We start from the raw sequence: 19,553 nt of genomic DNA, 5'->3' as shown, positions 1-19,553 counted from the left end.
TCAATGTTTATCCCGCATTTTACGGATGTGCTGAGTTTGTTATCTTAGTCCAGAATTGAGTCACAATGAATATACATTTTTTATCCAGACCTAGAAGTATCTTTGCCCATCTGTCATTTCTGCTAAGGGACTCTTTAGTAACGTTAAAGAAAGTCTGGCAAATGTTTTGTTCTTGTTGCAATTTTGGACATATCATGAATATGTGAAAAAGAGTCAACGACTTCTTCATTTTGACAAAATCTACAATACTGGACTTCCGGATCTTCTTGTTTCATTATTGCCAGTCTGGATCTGGTGGGCAGTAAATTGAGCCGTAGTCTCATAAGTAGTGACCTAACAGTTATCTGGAAAAATCTTCAGATATGTCGGCAATTGATTGATTGCTCTCGTTTCCAATTCGCATGTTAAATTTTCGTGATATCTCATCTTCTCTTACATTGTAGTTATCCAGTCGTTCCACATCATTTTCCGTTTTGCATCTGAGGGGGCGATTGATTAACATTTCTTTTGTGATGTCTTCCTGAAGAAGAAGTTGAGTCATCTGGTTTTTCCATGCCGTTAGAACTGTAACACAGATATGATTCAATTTGGGTCTCAAAATCTCAATTGCCGGGATCTTCTCATCGGAGATGATCTTCGATAGAAGTCCAATTTTCTCCATCTTATAATTGAGGCCAAAGATGGAATAGCCATTTCAAAACAAATTCTTACTACTGGAAAAGAAGGTGGAAGCGGCATTATTTTCTGCCAAAAAATGGCTTCCAGTTTTGGCCAGATGGTTACAGGCAGATTGATAAACGCTTCACTTCCATATGCCAAGCATGGGATTACTTTGCTCCTGTAAAATGTTACAATGGGGCAGAATGAAAACTTTCCATATTTACCATGCAATGCATATCCCTGCTGGGCCAAATACTCTACTTTTTTGTAGTTGTGACATCCATTCTTGTTCACTAGGCGATTGATTTATTGTAATTCCTAGATATTTAAAAGAGGATACCATAGTTAGAGGAAGAGAATTGATGCGTAACACTGGTATCTTAGTCTTTTGGTTGAATTTTGTTATAGTCATGATTTTAGTTTTAGATATGTTAATCTTTAATTTGTTTTTGTTCATATATAAGCCCATCAAATCCAAAGCTTGCTGTAGTCCTCGTGGGGTCTTATCAAGAAGTATGATATCATCTGCATATAACATTAGCAGCAAAGTGTTTGAATTTATTCTTGGAGGATTGGTTATTGGTGATAACATTTCCAGATGTAGGTCAGCCATGAACAAGATAAACAGCGTAGCAGCAAGAGGGCAGCCTTGCTTGAGGCCGTTCCATGTCTCGATGTAGGCGGTTTGAACTCCCTCTTCACAAAGTCTTACTCATATCTTCGTATTTGAGTACAGTAATTTGATTGGTTCCAAAATATGTGTTGGGCAGTTCCATTTTTGTTATTAATTCCACAATAATTGACGATTTACCATGTCGAAAGCTAAATGCAGGTCCACAAAAGCAATCCATATTGTTAACTTACTTGCAACAGTTTCCTGTTTGATAATATTAAGTAGGAATAGATTTATATTTATTCCTACGTTCTGGACAAAACCTGTTTGTCTTTTCGGGAACCGGTTGTTTGCTATGGCCCAAGCAGTTAGGTCTTTCATCAACATTGCCGCAAACAACTTCCGAAGAGGGTCTAATAAAGCGATGGGCCTATAGTTTGCTGGATTTTCTTCCTCTCCTTGCTTGTATATGGGTATCAGCGTTGCCAATGTCCATGCTGTTGGTATTTGATCAAGATGGTTAATTATGATTTCTTTAAGCCAAGTTTTTGCTCTTGATTGAACGTCAGAATATTGCTTTAAATTACGCATATTGTCGAAGATATGTATGTTCAAATCGCTGCAAACAATGATATCAATATTTCTATATCCCGATATCATTGCATCGATTTCAGTGAAGAGAATATCGATAAAGTTAGTCTCACTGATTGCTAGCGGGTTCCAATATAAATTGAAGACGGCTAAAATAGGTGGATTTTTCCATTGCTGCCTAGATTGATCTTGTGTTGCCGCCTTCTGCAAGATTGTATATTGGATCCACGGATTCAGATTTGTTGATTTGATTGGAATCTACAGTGAATATATTTGAACCATCGTTAGCTGTCCTGAAGAGGGTCTTCCTTTGGTCTGTTGTATAGCTGGATTAATATAGACCTTGTAACCTTTGCATATTGGTGGTTGGGACAGCCACGTCTCCTGTAAACATATAATCTGAAATTTCTTGAGAAGAGCTGGAGTTTGCGAAAACAGGTGCTCATGTCCCCTTGTATTCCATGTAGCTAATTTTGCTTCAGCATTTCTCAACCTCTTTCGTTGTTATAGATGTAGTGGGGCACACTTTGTTTCTTCATACATTTGTTCATTTATCTCTGTTCTTCTGTATCGGTTTGTCTGATCGGAATTATCTTCCAGATTCTATCTTCTTTTAGTTATGTCATGTTCTATGTCTACCCGTGAATCTTCGCTACTTATGTATTCTGTGGTTGAGCTTATATCGCAGTATTCGCGGTAGATGACCTGCTAACTATCGAATGGTGAGGTTTGTTGTCCTTCTCCATGTTGATCTTTTGTACATTTGAATCCTAGCTAGTCAAGTCGTTTCACAGTTCTCAATATTTCATTCATTGATGTTCGTTTATGGAGTTCAATTTCAACTATATCAAGTTGCAATTCGTCCATGAATTTGACCAGTTTGATGTCCTGTGAGCAAATATGTTTTGTCTCCGGTATTGTTTTAGCAAACCTAAGATGTTAGTTCGGTTTATTATCAAAGTACTGTACGTACGTCTGTAGTTGGCAATGCATAATACATATTTTTATTTTATTTTTTATAACGTCTATAAATATTGGAATTGACAAGTTTGGATAGACCATATTTCGCTCATCACAATTTGGTGAGCAGATGCTCCTGCGTGGTGACTTCGGTTCTTGCCTCGGCTCCCCGATGTTTTTCGAGGCTTCTCTGACACATTCATTCTTGAGGCTCTTATCACGTTCAAGTTCAGCATCTGATATCTCTTCACATGTCAATTCAATCTTCTGCAAGGTTGTGGAATTATCATCTGCATATTGATCCAATATAATAATTGTTGTGATGTTTGGAGAAAGTTCTTGGTCTCAATAATTACACTTCCTTCCATGTATGTTGATAGTTCCAATAGTTCTGCTTGTTGTCTTTCTTCCTCATCATACAGAGCTTGTTGGGCTACCATCTGTTGTTCAGACTTATTTGCCATTGTTCTCGGTTTTAGCCTTTTAGCTGGCTCCACTTTTTGGCTCATCGCTTGCAGCGCTACGAGACGGGATGTGTCAAGTGGTTGCAGTAAATTCTGTAAGAAAGCTCGCAATCCCGTCTGGCGTTTCCTTTACTTTTTTTCTTTAGCTCTTGTGGTCTTCTCGATCCCTGTGAGATTTGGATGAAAAAATATCTCAAAACGGTGGTGTCTCAGAGGAGAGTTGTGCAGGAGGTTGAATTTCTCCTCCATTTGCTTAGGAACTGTCGGCAAACGTTGGAGTTCTTTCTGTAGTGGTTTTTTTTTGTCATTTCTTTCATCAGTGTTATCAGTGAAGCAGTCGATTGTATTCTTTCCGCCCGATCAGCATTTGCAATGTCTGCTAGTCGGGCTTGCCAAATGTGGCTTGTCTCTGCCTCTTGATCCAGGCTTTGTTGGATTTGCATTATGACATTTTCAATGTGAATCTGCTTTGAATGCATCAGCGCAATTAAAGTGGCCTGATCTTTGATTGCATCCACATTTGCCTCATGAAGTTTCAAGAAGGGTATGAGAGAGTGTGACATCGCTATCAGTAAATTCTGAAGCTATAGCATCGTTGTTGGAATCCGAGCCATTGATGTTTTTTCTGAATGTTCTTCTGTGATTTCGCTTTCTGATCTGTTAATTGACCTCTGCTTTAGAGTCTTCTATTTTAATTTTGCATCATATTTGCGACTTCTGTCCGAGATTTCTCGTTTATTATGGGGCAGCTCATGTCGGTCATTCAGCGGAAAGAGGAAATGATCATCTGCCCATATGTGTGATGGCGTTGATGTAAAACGGGGTATGTTCATTGCGGTTTCTCTTTGTTGAATCTGAGGTTTAATTAGTTTTTCATGTGGGCTCATGTTTGAGTCTAGCTCCATGATATCCATGGACAGACGGGGAGGTCGACATGTTTGTTGTTGTTCCACTTCAATCATTTTTGGTTCTTTGGTGCAGTTCCTTTCTTGTAATTGTAGCTACAACTTCCTTGCACGCACAGTTTTTTCTTTTCTTTTTAGTGTTCCCTGGTTCAGTGCTTCAGGTGTATCCACCAAACCATGATATTGAGGGTCAGGACTGACTTCCTGTTTAAATTGCTCCTGATGTTGATAATTCTGTCTCAATGGGGAGGCAGGCAGTATTTCTTCCTTGTAATGACGGGCCTCTCGCTCTATATTAGCAGCCGGGATATCTTCTACAGCCTCTGCTACAGCATCTCTCTCCATGATGGGGATCTTGTGAGTCTCTGCTTGCCGATCAGAGCTTTGACCGCCAGGAGGCAATGTTTCTAGCAGTTTGTCCAGTATCTGCACGCAGCTCTCTGAGGTCTTCCCCCTCCTCCCACTGTGCGGCTGCAGGAACGCACCTACGAAGATTGCCGCCTATTCATATGGGTTGGGACCACCTTCTGTGTCTCTATTGCCACTTTCCCTCCACTTTCCCTCCGCAGACCCACCGCATTCAGCATCAGGTTTTCTGGGAATGCTAACAGCCAGCGGTTAAGGTCAGAGTAAGACATTTTTAAAAAAAAATATATAATAATATAAGACCTGTATCACTTACTCTTCAAATCACCGTAGATGGTGAACTGTTTGTTTGTTGTGCTAGGGCAGTATCTTCAAAGAGTTTGTGGAGTCGGGGTCAGGTTTGTTATGAAAAAACTCACTTGCCTCACAGCTGCTCTCAGTGCTATAGACAGTTACCGGCATGGAGCCTGGAGCACTCGTGTGCAGGGGCATCAGCTAAGAAACTTAGGTGGCTCAGCTCAGGTGGTCTGCTCCTGCGACTCGGAGCTCAGCAACTCATGACATTCGTCGAGATCAGAGGAAGGATCCTCCGCCCTAGGAAACGTGTCAAACCTTTACGCTAGAAAAGCCACTGGATCTTATGCTGACCAGCGTCCCGTTCTGCAAAGGACCACAAGTCCGAAATTGCATGTTATGAACATATTCCCTAAAGAAAAGTGGAATCGTCACAAAGGTTGTGCTGTAGTGAATGCACACTGGGCATTTAGGGGGTGAGTTGATCGGACCTGACCTTGTTTGTGTGGCGTACATTTATCAGCCCAGCAGAACTCCCCATACATCACCAAACTGCATTCCAGCAGTTACAAGCAGAATGGCTCTGCTGAGCGCTATTCCCTTGCATTAAAACTGCGTTTTGCAGTTACAAAAATAATGGCTGCGCTGTCTTTGCCAAGCACATATGGCGCGAGATGGAACATGGAACACCCCGAGAATGGCTGCCAGTGTTTTCCTTAGGTGCACAAATGGAAATAATTCAAAGGCATCACTGCTATGCTGCCAGCTCAAAGCTTACCACTGAAAAAGAAAAGGTTCTGCATTTAAAATGACTGTGCAATGATGCCATTTCCATTTTTCAACGTGACACAGTTGGTCCCAGTAAGACACATTCATGCTTATTTATCTTCAGGCCATACACCAGCAAAGGAGGGCAGCCCTCCCCGAAAGGCATGATGTGTCAAGTCAAATCTGTAAAATAGCAGAGAAATTCACTCCAGCCACATGGCAAACGTTTTACTTTTGCAACAATATAACACAGTTCAAACTCTTCAGAAAAAGCTCTCTCTCTCTCTCTCTCTCTCTCTCTCTCTCTCTCTCTCTCTCTCTCTCTCTTTGCTTATGTCAGTTTCATAGAGCCCTTGTGTTGGACAGATTTCTGTGTATTAGAAATTGACTTCGGCTATAAATAATGTTCCGAATATAGATGCGAGAGAAAGCCGCTTTTGTGACAGTGACATCCAAGAAGAATTAACCCACGTGTAAAAGGGTGCTTTTGAAAAACACGAAAATGCATGACATACATGATATTTATTTCTAAAAGACTTGGTTTTTGGTTAAGGAAAGAAGAAAAAAAAAGAAAAGTATTTTGAGGCCAGCAGAACAAGTTGACATAATCCTCTTCCCCCAAGTGGACCAGCCCCTGGAAACTATGAATGGGCCAAGTAGGAGAATCTAGCACCCTCGCCAGATGAAGCGGAACTGCTCCAGCATGAGACAATGGACTGCCAGGGCACAATTGACTGCCAGAGCACATAGGTGTGAATTCCTGGTGACACCTCCCTTCAACTCAAACTGTAGGACTTCAAAGGCGAATCCATGGCACCACTGGGCTAAACTGACCAGAGCCTGACATTTGGCTGGGGGTTGGAAAGAATGCCCACATATATAGAAATTGTAGAATTTTAGTTGAAATATTTTCCATGGAAATGGCAAAAGATTAATTGCCAGAATGACTAAACAGAAGCGCACCTTCTTGATATTGGGATCGGCATATGTCTTGTAAGATATGTGGTCTGCCCATATAAGTTTCCCGATGATGACATTTGTATATATGAGTGTTTTGTTCATAAACTGATTTTGGCAAAAGTAACTTTGGTAGAACAAAACACATGGTAAAAAAACACCCAGCATAAAACTGAGTCACCTCCTTCAGTCCAATCTGCTTCCAGGGAGGAGGTGACTTCCATAAGCTGACCTATCCGATTGTAAGAGGTGTGTTAAGCTTGAGTCTGCCCCACAGTAAAATCCTGTGATGTCATGCTTCTTATATAAAGGGGAAGCATATGGAGCTCTGGACTCTCTTCTGACTTTTCCAGCTCCCGCGAATCCAGAGATCCAGACATTCCAGATTCATCCTGCAAGATTCTAGATTCCACTGCCAGGCCAGAGCTAGCTGACCCTATCCAGGCAGAACCATTGATCTAGAAAACCCCCACAACAATCCCAATAATTCGAGGAGAGCCCAGCTGATGCACCTCGCTGCCCAGTGACCAAACTAGGCCCAGCTGGCCCCTTCTAGGAGAGCCAGCTGCTGTTTGCAGTGACCAGATCTTGCCTCGTTGTCTAGAAACCCGGTCCGCTGCCCAAGCTACCCCATTCAAGTGCTTGTTGTGAGTATTTCCCTTATCCAGCAACCACAAACTGCATCCCTTGCTTTGTTACCTTGTATTAGGTCCAAACACATAGAGATCCCATCTAAAAACCCTTAAAATTGTCAGAATCCTCTGTGTACCTTGTTCTTAGGAAAAACTGTAGTGATCTCCAAGTGTTAGTGCCATTCTTTCCAATGCATGTCATTCCTTGTGTAAGTCCTATTTTGAATTAATTAATCAATTCCCACATAAAGAGGCACACAGCGTGAGGGGGTTCAAACTGCAGCTTAACCCTTTTCATGGGCAGTGTTCCTCTTTTCTAGCCACTAAAATATAGTCTCAGTAAAACCTGTAATTTCCTTTTCAAACCGAGTTGTCCTGTGAAATTATTCCCATTTTAAAACCGAGTTTCCTTTCCCGTTAAGAATCTCATACTGTCATCCCTCCAGAGTTACCCTTTAATTTCCATATTATACCTGTGATGTGCTTTTGTCCCTAAGCATCAAAACTGCATTCCGATGTTGTCTGTTTAACCCATTTCTCAAGCTGTTTTGCCATTTTAAACCCATAGGAATAAGCAAATGCAATTTCTCCACGTGTGTAACGCTCACCTTGTATCAACAGGGACGCCACTAGACTGGTCTGGGACACTTCTGGGAACACTGCACCTTCTCCGGGGTTCGGGCTGCCAAGGGCCAGTTCTAGAAGACAGGAGGTTGGTTTTAGTTACTACACCTTCCCTCGGGGGCCCACCTTCCTGTGCCCCCCTTGCGATCCGCCTTGGGACTTTTCTCACCTTGGGTTTCGTTTAAGGTGCGCTCTCCGTCCTGCCGTGCTGGGCAGGGGCGCGTCGTCGCTGGGCACCGAACCGCTGAGTTACTTCACTGGCGTGGGCCTGGAGTCCAGACCGGATGCGACTCCACTTTTCAGTTAAGTCTTTCGTATTTAGAATGAATGTCTGTAATTGTAGATGTCCCAAATTACCTTCACCTTTTTTCTTGCAGATGCCAGAGGGATGATGGAGAAGTCGACCTGATACAGGTGGCTGAGCTCGAGAAGGTAAAAGGTACACAAGGTGCGGCACTATGAGCGTCCTTGTAAATTGGCTAACCTGTGCTGTTTCTTGCAGGTCGCGGAAGGAATCCTGGAAGAAAGTGGTCGAAGGAACCAGATGCCGGATGGACGATGTTCGTGTGGCGATGGACTTCCAGGAGAGCTTGGTAAGTAAGCTTACTAACTGTCTTATTCTCGTCCTTCTTCCCAGGGATGTTGCTGGAGGATGACAGCGAATGTCCAAGAAGACTCCGGATGGAAGGCGGAGCTGGAAGCTGAGCAGGTAAGGATGCCCAACGTCGTGGTTCTTCTCCTCTCGCCCGTGCAGGCTAAGATGCTGAGCAGGACCCAGTGAACGTCACGCTGCAAGAGCAGAATAACGCAAAGCGGGTGCCTCGGGTCCGGCGTGGTTTAAATACCCAGCAGGTATCCCAGGTGCCTTTGGGGCGGGCCCCGCCCTGGATGCTAGACTGCATGTTGCAGTTCCCCATTGATCCTTGGGGTGGCAGCCATGTTAGTCCATTGCCCAATGGAATCCACACCTGCCATGTGAGCCTGATGCCAACAGCGCCAGGACTGACTCCAGGGCACCCAAGAGGGGCAGAATTGGGCCCTTCGGGCCTTGTTAAAATACAGTGGCGAGGGCCAGAGAGCCCGAGTTCCTTGGCCTGGAGTTAAGGTCGTGACAGCGTGTGATTTGGCTGCACTGTGTTTTTCCTTCCAAAGGCGATTTTCTGAACTGTATGCCCGTTGTTAGTACATTGCCTTGTAGTTTGCTAGTGTTCTTACATCTCTGATACTGCTATACTCATTTATACCTCATTCATTAAAGCGCACATGTAAAACAAGTATATAGTAATTACGAGTGATATTTTGCTCAATTTTCAAAGGTTTTCAATCCGATTTTGCATCCCATTCAGAGGGGGAAGGTTGGATTTGCATTCTGTTTGTTGCCTAGCATATCTGACTCCTTGCTACTCCTTTCTACCCACACAAAATCCAGTTAACAGGGGTTTGAGGAAGTGTTGCAGGGGGAAAAACGAACTGTGGTGCTATCTGCAAATAATCCCTGAAAAGTAATTTTGCTCTTATTTAATTGTGCATTATATATCTTATGTAACAAGGTCAAACTAAATGTATTCTATCAAATTATAGTGTAATTATCACCACACTGGTGATTGTTGCCCTATATTAAATGTGTGTGATTTTCATTGGAATTTAAAAATAAATAAATATTGTATTATTACACACCGGCCTGGTTTATGGTCCATTGTGGCCCGGGGTGTTTATAAAGGTGGGTGTGAGGCGGGTTGGGTGCCTTCTCAAACTGAATTCATAATTCATAAAATAAAAGTATTTTAATTGTGCGCTGCATCCCCGGCCAGTAGAAAGAGTCCTGGTCTGGAGTGTACCATGCCTTTGAAATCCTTAACATTTGCAATACCTCTTTAGAACACAATTTTTTTGTTTTTGTATTTTATTTGTGATTTATAAAGCGCCTTAAACCAAAGCGCTGTACAGTGTTATAAAAACAGTACAATAAAATGGGTAATGTAGGTAACAATATAAGAGCAACCACTCTTGTATGTCAGATTGAAGAAAATAGGTCATCAGTGAGGAATGGAATATAGAGTATGAAGAAATAGAGTGGGAGAGAGTTCGAATGGAAAGGAGCTAACAAAGTAAAAGAACGAAAACATGCATTAGTACAAGGACGAGAAACTGCAAGAAGAAATTGAGACTTGGAGTGAAGAGTAGGATTATAAAATGATACAAGCGAAGAAAGATAGGCAGGTGCAAGGCCGTAAAGAGATTTAACGACTAAGTACATAAGAGCAAGTTACTTACCCCATGTAACCTTCTTTCGACTGGATGTTCCTCCTACGTTTTCCTTCTCTTATGATTTTTCAAATATCCAGCTTAGCTTCTTTGGAAAAAATGTTCAGCAGAGGGCGCTGTGCATCGATTCATTTGTGATGTCATCTTTGATGTCCTGGGTGTTAGTCTTAGCAGTGCACGGTGGTGGCGCGAGTTATGGTTGCTTAGCTTACCATAACTGGCGAATTTCAAGGGTTTTTCGGTTTTACTTGGAACCATAACGTCCCTTTAACAAAGTTTTTTCACTGAATTTCATAGGTTTTTAGTAGCGCAACTTAACCACAACGTCCCTTTAACAAAGTTTTTTCACTGAATTTCATAGGTTTTTAGTAGCACAACTTAACCATAATGTCCTTTAACCAAGTTTTTTAACTGAATTTCATAGATTTTTAGTAGCAAAGCTTAACAATAGTAACTTTGACTTTATGTACATGTAATATGGAACATACTGAACCACTTCTACTGAATTTAATTTCCTCAAACATTTTTGATGTCCGCGGACATATTCGGACAACAGTACCACTACCTAAGAAGTCTGGGGGGGAGCATGTTTCATTGTTATATTACAACATGTTAACATTTAAAAAATCCACAAAGTAGTACACATACATATTATATGTAGTAATACATAAGAAATGTAACCCATATATACCACACTAACCATTCATTTAAATACAGTATATTCTAAAATGGAATATACCAAGAGAAGATAAATTGGCTTCTAACATAATTACCTCACAGACACTCCACAACTAAGACCAAGACCAGACCTACAGACTACTCAGCACATACATATCTTACCTGAAATAGTAAGTGTACATCATTTTACTCATATCTTTATAAACTTTCTGTATTAGATTTAAAACATTTTTTTTTCTCACTGAAATGTCTGGTTCTCTGGAATGGCTAGAGGAGCACTTCCCACGTGACAAAATGTCAGAAAATAGTGAAGCTAATGGTACACACTTTACAATATAAACCATTTATGTGTTATTATTTTATATATATTTAACATCTACATTTCATTTTGTACAGAGCATACCAAAATAGAAAATATGTCTGAAGAAACTGTTATGGAAAACACGCTTGACAGCTTAAAAGAAAAAATGGATTTATTATTGAGCAATTTTAATAATTTGAAAACTTTTGTTGAGGATCATTTTAAATCAAAAACCTCATACCATTGTCCCACATGTACTTGTCCCCCCTCACCATATCCCAGTCAATTATCCCCAAACACACTCCATAATCCAAAACGTTTTGATGAGACTTCCATCCCTTCTTCACCTGATATCAATCATGTTGAAACCCCTAATTCTCCTGTTTTTGTTTCTGTTTCTGCCTCACCTTCTCTCTCATAAATTATTAATATATGTGAAATAACGTTAAATTTTTATATTGTGTTGTAATTACCTCCCATTTTTTATTTTTTTAAAAACAATGTAGATGTCCGCGGACAGCGCGGGTGTTCTGAAATGTTCGGAAATAAATGAAAATGGAGGTGTCCTGAAGAACACTATACCTGTCCGTACTGTTCGCTACCAAGTTGAAACTGTTCTAACACCACAAGGGGTGTCCTGAAATGTTCGTAAAGAAACGAAAATGGAGGTGTCCTAAAGAACACTATACCTGTCCATACTGTTCGCTAGCAAGTTGAAACTGTTCTAAGAACACAAGCGGTGTCCTGAAATGTTCTTAATTAAACGAAAATGGAGGTGTCCTAAAGAACACTATACCTGTCCGTACTGTTCGCTAGCAAGTTCAAACTGTTCTAAGAACCCAGTTGGTGTCCTGAAATGTTCGTAATTAAACGAAAATGGAGATGTCCTAAAGAAAACTATATCTGTCCGTAGTGTTCGCTAACAAGTTTAAACTGTTCTAGAACATGCGCGATGTCCAGAAATGTTCGTTTGATGTGTGACGCACTTTTGATTAATTCAGGAACCGAACACTGTCCGTAGAATATCAACGCGAATGCGCAAACCAATGTCCATGCATTTGGTGTCCTGCGGACAGGAGCTTCCTTCGCGGACCTGTTCGCAAAGGGATCATGTGACCGCGCCTATGCTGATCGCGTGTTCTGAATGCGGACACTGTTTGTGTCCCCGAACAATTTAAAACTACATTTTCGAGTAATCCACAATATTTTTCCATACAAACTCATCATGGCACAAGACCCACATAGTAATCCTGAGTTTCTACATATCTTTTGAAACTTTTGAACCCTTTTTTGTGTTCGTTCTTTCCGCGAACAGAGCGCATGTCCGCAAACCGCATACAAGCACCCCTATAAAAGACCACGCCCTAGAGCTTATTCTCATTGTGTTTCTGGCTATTCTTCAGAGCACAGCTATTTCTCCAGCAACTTGCTGATTCCACCATCGAGAGGGCATGCCTGGCTGCAGAACTGCTACCTGGTGCTGCACCTGCTTCAGCACCACCCCCACCCCCTCCACCACCACCACCTTCCCAAGGGCCTGAAGAGGGGAACAGGAGTGAGGATGCAGAGGAGGAAGAAGAGGATGATGAGAATGAGGTAGAGGAAATCCCTACTACCCGCACTAGACATGAGTCTTGGGTGTGGCAGTTATTTTCCATTCATGGGAATGGTCCTAAGGCTCGTGCGAACCGTGTTATCTGCAATGAGTGCAAAATAATACTCAGTCGCGGGAAGAACGGTTCGTACAGCTTTGGGACCACGACCATGAAGCGACACCTGAGGTCATTTCACTCTGGGGCTATTCACAAGGTTGTACCTTGCGAAGAACGTAGTAGGTTGATTTCCTCTACTTCATCCTCTGTTTCTGATCCTGTCACCACAAGGACCACCTCTGTGGGACAGCGTCTTCCTCAAGCTGCCTCACAGGCCATACAGAATTCCGATGACCCTTACCTTTCGAGGGTCACAGTTGTATGTATGTACTGTGACACAATACTCTGCAGGGGGGAACGACTTTGGAGTGCTTTTGAGACTATCGTCTCAGAGTACGAGAAGACCTGCTCACTACCCAAATAAAACCCACTCTACATCTTCCTCTCTCAGCTCACCCTTTCTTATCCCTGTGGTTGGTGTCCCCCCTTTTGCCCTCTTTCCCCCCCCCTCTCCTAGTGTGTCGTGTCTAAAAAAACAAAAAAAAATATAAAATTACAAAAATCACAAAAAAATAAGGCTCTTTTCAGAGCCGCCTTTCACAATTAAAAAATGGAAGTGAAGATAAATAAAGCAGGGCCCTTTGTATTTCTTAAAAGTCTGCGGACAGTTCGCGAACACTAAAATAAAAAAATTGGGGTGCTACCCTATTGTTACCATTGCATTTTTCTCTGGGAGGAAGTGGTGGCTCTGAAAAGAGCCTTTGGGAGGTGTTTGTATGTCAAAAACTATAAATACTTAACACCTACTTCAAAATGGATGCTGTATTTCTAAAAAAGGTTGCAGTGCATTTTGTACATTTCTCAGAAAAATCTGATTGCCAGCATAAGTAAGATGGACTCCGTCTATGCGAAAAATGTATGTAAAACGAAACATAATATTTTCATTGTGAAAAGAGGACATGCCAAAATCTCTTAGAAATGCACAAACAGCCTTACTAACATTGCACCTTGCTTTTTCCATTTGTGGACCAAATGAAGAAGAACGAAGCCACATTTGTCTCTGCGCAATCCGTGAAAATATTATTTGAGAATTAGGAAACGTGTCCATGACTTTCCCAAGTCCTTCTTTCATAGCAAATTGCGAAGAAATTCCAGACACATGTCCTAAACTGATCCCTCCACAATGAATTACAATTATGTCTGGATGTTGCTTTGTTTCCAAAGTAGCACAGAGAGGTAGCAAGTCCAACCACTTCATTCCACGTACTCCATGCCAGTGTACTTCCACATGTGGAAATCCAAGATCTACAGCTACTCCACAGCTTTGTGCATGCACCTTCAACCAATGTATCCGAGAATCTCCCAAAATCTAAACAATCTGTTTTCTGAAACACACAGCCATAGCTATTGGTTGTTCTCTCAGCAAAAAGAGTATCTGAGAAACTCTCTCCTGGCACAACACACCCACTAAACTTTTCTGACCAATCCTTTTCACTGCTCATTCTCATTTACATGACTTCTGAAACAAAAAAACCACGGATGTAACTCCCGATGTCCGCGAACTACCGCCATGTCCGTGAACATATCGTAACATGAACAGCCCTTCTACCATTTCCACTTCACTCTCTGTGCCATTCCCTCATTGGATGTAGCTAAGAAATCAAAGGACCATGCACCAATCACATGCAAGACCTCTACATCTAACTGCATCATCATAGATCAGCACTGCAAATGTACTGTGAATCTCTCTGAGTACAAGTGTCATATCATTGGCAAGCGCCATCTACAAGAAATACTGTACAAGTCTCCAAGATTTCTTCTTGCAGCTCCATGCATATCCGTATGCATATTTTCTGTACAGTACATGAACACATTTTCAAATGGACTTTTAGCTTGTGTAATCTGTAAAATGAATGTACTGTCTTTTTTCCAATTTCCTAAAATCAACTATCACTTATAAACCTTTATACTATTCACTTTCTTAATACACACACTATCAAATCATGTTAAACTATCATTTTTGAAATCAAATTTATAGCCTACATATATTGAAACAAAATTGCATGCATGCACACTCTATGTTCCAATCTCAAAAAATAATACTTATACAATTACATTTATTTATTTATTTGATTACTTTAATTTAAGCATGACATTAAGGCACTATTACTTAGAACAGATTAGTTACAGAAATTGTGGTATTCAGTGGTACATTATGAATTTCTCAAGACATACTAAAGATATGTTGATTGTTACAGTTACTCATTGCAATACAATGTGTTCATTAAGAACATATCATATGTATTTAACTGGTGCAACGTATCTTGTGTGACTAAGATAGTTTTAATGGTTTTAAGGAAGGCGCTGGGGATTTCAATTAAAAAAATCAATATCTAAATTAAAATAAATGCTATATACAAACAAAATTACTAATTTGTTTCTTTTACAATTGCAGTGAAGACCATTCTCCTGAAAAGAAGCGGCCGAATTTCAAGAACAAAGAAGAAGAATTAAACTGCTCATTTTAGAAAAAAAGTAAGTAGAATATCACCATAATGTTTGTATTATTACTCAAACATACTGTAAAGTTAATTCATGCTATTTCTGTGCCTAAAAATAGAGATTGTGCACCATTCTGTCCAAAAATCCCCATGTCTTAAACAGCGATTTACAGCCAGAATGGCGCACAAATTCCTACTTTTGGACACACAAATTACCCAACTCAACCGCTAGAATTTTCATATTATAGAACAAACAACTGTTTTTATTGTATACATTAGATTTACTATTTGTCCTTCTCCACCCCACTATCTTATTTTTTTCTGTCATCTGAACCTGAGTTTAGTAACATATTAATTGAAGATTACACATCCCTACTAATTGTAGTTCCCAATGCACAATCAGACACCATTACATACATCATCTTACTCAAACACTCATGCACACAGCACACATACATTGCAGAACACCCCAACCCATACCTTCTTTATTTTTTTCAACAGACCCTAAAGAATGCCTACCAAAAGTCAAGTCCGTAGAAAGCAACGCAGAAGTAGAGCAAATGAAAATAAAAGTGTCCAACATAAGCATCCATCTCTAGCAGAATTTGTAAAAAATGTTCAAACAAAACAGCTAATACGGTCATTTAGTGAAACACAAGAAGTTTCAAGTATAAAAACTTTGCCTTCTCTATCAAAATGTAAAACAAACCAAAAAGCAATTAACAAAAAATCAGCTATCACTACAGATAAAACTACTTCTTTAAGTTTTAATATAGTGCAAAGTAAGCATACCAAGAAAAGTATTTTAGCCAAAATGTTCTGTCACAAAGTCCTTCTAAATCTTATAAAAATAGGAGAGAAATCAGGTTCAATGCTTAAAACCTATCGTAGGAAATTAATTTTAGAAGCGTTGATAGAAAGTGCAATTCTTCTCAAACGAAAGTTATTTATTTTAGTGTTAAACAAAATGAAACCACTAACAAAACCAATAACTAAATTACAAAAAAGACTTCTCAATAAACAAAATGTCAACAGAACTTCTTAAGTATCTGCGGAGGTGAATGAAGTCACACTACCAGCACAGAACCATACTTTAATGAAGAAGCGTACAAACAAAAACAAACAAATACAATTGCCATACATAGCAGTGGTCGAGGTTATGAAAAAGTTAATAATAAATGGAACAAGAAGTACTCCTTACAAAAATATGCCCTGAAAACTTAGAATTACCACTCCATTCAACTGAATCAGAAAGTCTAGTGTACAAATGGCCATGCACGTCAATATGTAACATTCCTAAACAATTTTTCAAGTCTTTACGCCAATTCCTCAATCAATATGTAAAAAGCAAAGACAAAATCAACATTAAACTACTGCAAAATATGGATACCTGTCCAGTGCGCAAATACACAGGACTACAAGGACATTCATTGGCCTGCATTACAGGACCTACTTGTAAAACCACCAGGGCTTTAAGTGGGGTAAGAAATCGAGGGGGGGCCCTCATTTGGGGGTGTGGCTTGTGGGAGGGGCGTGGCCTAAAAAGTACACAACTCGTAGGGTATATACACAAATATATATAAATGTTATATATTTGTGTGCGTACCTTACTATGGTTTGTGTACTATGCACGCCATCTTTTCTAAACATAGACATATGTAACATATTTCTACGTTTATAAAAGATGGCTTGCAAAGTACACAAACCATAGTAAGGTACGCACACAAATATATAACATTTATATATATTTGTGTGCATACCCTACGGTTTGACTATTTTTCAGGCCATCTTTTTTAAACATTTCAGGTTTATAAAAGATGGCTTTGAAAGTACACAATTCAAGCCATCTTTTATAAAGCTTTGACTACGGACAAAATTGTCCGTCGGCAAAGCTTTATAAAAGATGGCTTGAAATGTGGACTTTCAAAGCCATCTTTTATAAACCTCAAAATATCTCGAGGAATCCCCAGGTTCGCCGAGGGTTAAAGACGTCTCGGCGACCTGGGGAAACAAAGGGACAGTAAGTCAGTAACTGCCTCTGGTGAGTCGTGACCTCTCGCGCGAGGGGTCACCAGACGCAGTTACTATGACTGACGGAAGTGGCAGCCAGTCACAGCGTCGCTGTGGCTGGCTGCCACTTCGGTCAGCTTCCCTGACTTCATTGCAGGCGCATCTCCCGTTGCGGCTGCGGCCGCGACGGGATAAGGCATCCCACGATTAGGACCGGGGCCCCGGCAGGGCCCTGGCTCAGTCCCACTTTTTGGAGACTGGCGGGGCCCGGCCCCGGCAGGCCCCGGCCCACTTTAAGCACTGAAAACCACCTTCCATTATATCAAAAGAATATCAACACATCATTGAACTATAAGAAATCTAGTATATAAACTGTACTATTCTTAAAGTCCTGCTTTAGCACTAGCAAATTTAAATAACATTCTTCTACATGGTACAGCAAAAGACCTACTTCAAGAAATTGACTATATCCAGAAAAAATATTTTGGAAGTGAAAGCCATTTACAGAATGAAATAGCTTTAAACCAAATTAGCAACAATTCTACACATGGCAACCTTTTGCTAAACACATACAAAAAAGAAATACTAAAATTTAAAAGTACATCAGCTGAAGTACCAAACCATGTATGTGTATGTTGCCGCAGAACTTTTTATAAACGTAACACGAAAACTGTAGACCTATCATATAAAATAGAAGACAATGAAGATTCTAAATGGTTTGAATTAGCTCTCTACCTTGTAGCAGAAAACAAATACGAAATAAGTGACCCCTTAATACTTTGCAGTTACTGCACTACAAAACTTGACAACAACCAAACTCCTTCACGTGCTATCACAAATAATTTGGAATTATACCCACTACCAAAACTCCTACAACAACTTAATTTATATGAGAGCATCATAATTCAAACAGTACACCCATTTCAAGCAATAATACGCCTTGAACCAAAAACAGTAAAATTACCTCCCTCTGAATTGGTAAAAGGCATTCGTGGAAAAGTAGTTTATTTACCATTAGATCTAAAAGAAAAAGTGCATACTCTATGACTGCAATGTCCAATGCAGCAATCTTTAATTATCTTAGTAAATGTTAGTAAATGGAGTACCTACAAAAGACAAAAAAATATGGCAGCAGCTGGTAGATTTACATAAAGTTAGACAAGCCTTACAATATCTTAAAGAGAATAATGAATACTAGAAAGAAATTAATATTGAAGAAAACTTGAAAGATACAACTGAAATAATTCAAGAAACACAAGAAGCTGGTCAATTTGAGCTTCTAGATCCTGCTACAATATCAAATACTTTAGACCATTATACAATTCATCCTTTGCACTCTAATGACACCATAGAAGATGCACTGGAAACATACCAAATGCGTCAAACAAAAGGATAACCAATCAGCATATGGGAAAAAAGTACAGAAGCACGTGCTTTTCCTCTACTCTTTCCTACTGGCAAAGGAGGAAGGTATGATGATAGACCTACTCAAATATCAGCTTCAAATTACCGCTCATTACGGATGTATTCTGAAGATCCCAGATTTAGACAAAATGTGGAATACATATTCCACCTACTCTTTCAAAGTGAACTAGCAACTTTATGTTACGGAGTTGCACACATATTAAAATCTGGATCCCACTTTCAAAATATGACAGCTACCCAATTATTACAAAAAGTGCAACAAAAGGATGAGGTTTTACAATCAAATATTACAAATCTATTAGCAAACATGCGTGGTACTAAAGAGTACTGGTTTTGACGTCACGGAGATGTACGTTGTATGATCAGAAACCTTGGCCCACCCACTTGGTGTGTTACATTAAGTTGTGCAGAATATGCATGGGAAGATTTACATGATTTCCTACGCATATCAAATAAAAACAAAACAAACATTGATATACTAACACCAGGAGAACTTTGTTCTTTGGATCCTGTCAATGTTTCAACATATTTTCACCATCGCTTCATTGCTATGCTACATTTTATTTGTAATAAAACTGTTCCTCCCCTTGGAGAAGTGCAACACTTCTTTTGGAGAAAAGAATACCAAGCCAGAGGAGCACCACATATCCACATGCTTTTATGGATTAAAGATGCTCCTAAATTTGGTCAAGACAGTGATGCCACTGTTTTACAGTTTATTGGAAAATATGTCACTTGTGAAATTCCATCGGAATCCACAAGTAGTGATCTTCATGCACAAATTTTACAATTTCAAAGACATAAATGTGGCAAATATTGTCGTCACAAATACAAAAACAAAGGGAAATACTACACCAAATGCTGATTTGGTTTCCCTAGACCAGTTA

At 40.1% G+C, this 19,553-nt stretch overlaps 1 protein-coding gene across 5 annotated transcripts in view; it reads right to left on the bottom strand.

Annotated features, from left to right (window-relative positions):
* Positions 1-19,553, bottom strand: part of KIF13A (kinesin family member 13A) — a 2,203,773-nt gene that overhangs the window by 104,776 nt on the left and 2,079,444 nt on the right. The gene's annotated exons all lie outside the window — the stretch shown is intronic.

This window comes from Ambystoma mexicanum, chromosome 5p (assembly GCF_040938575.1).
Source record: "Ambystoma mexicanum isolate Mex_15411 chromosome 5p, UKY_AmexF1_1, whole genome shotgun sequence".
Lineage (NCBI taxonomy): Eukaryota > Metazoa > Chordata > Amphibia > Caudata > Ambystomatidae > Ambystoma > Ambystoma mexicanum.
The sequence above is the reverse complement of the archived record's forward strand: the minus strand, read 5'-3'. Positions and strand labels throughout refer to the sequence as shown.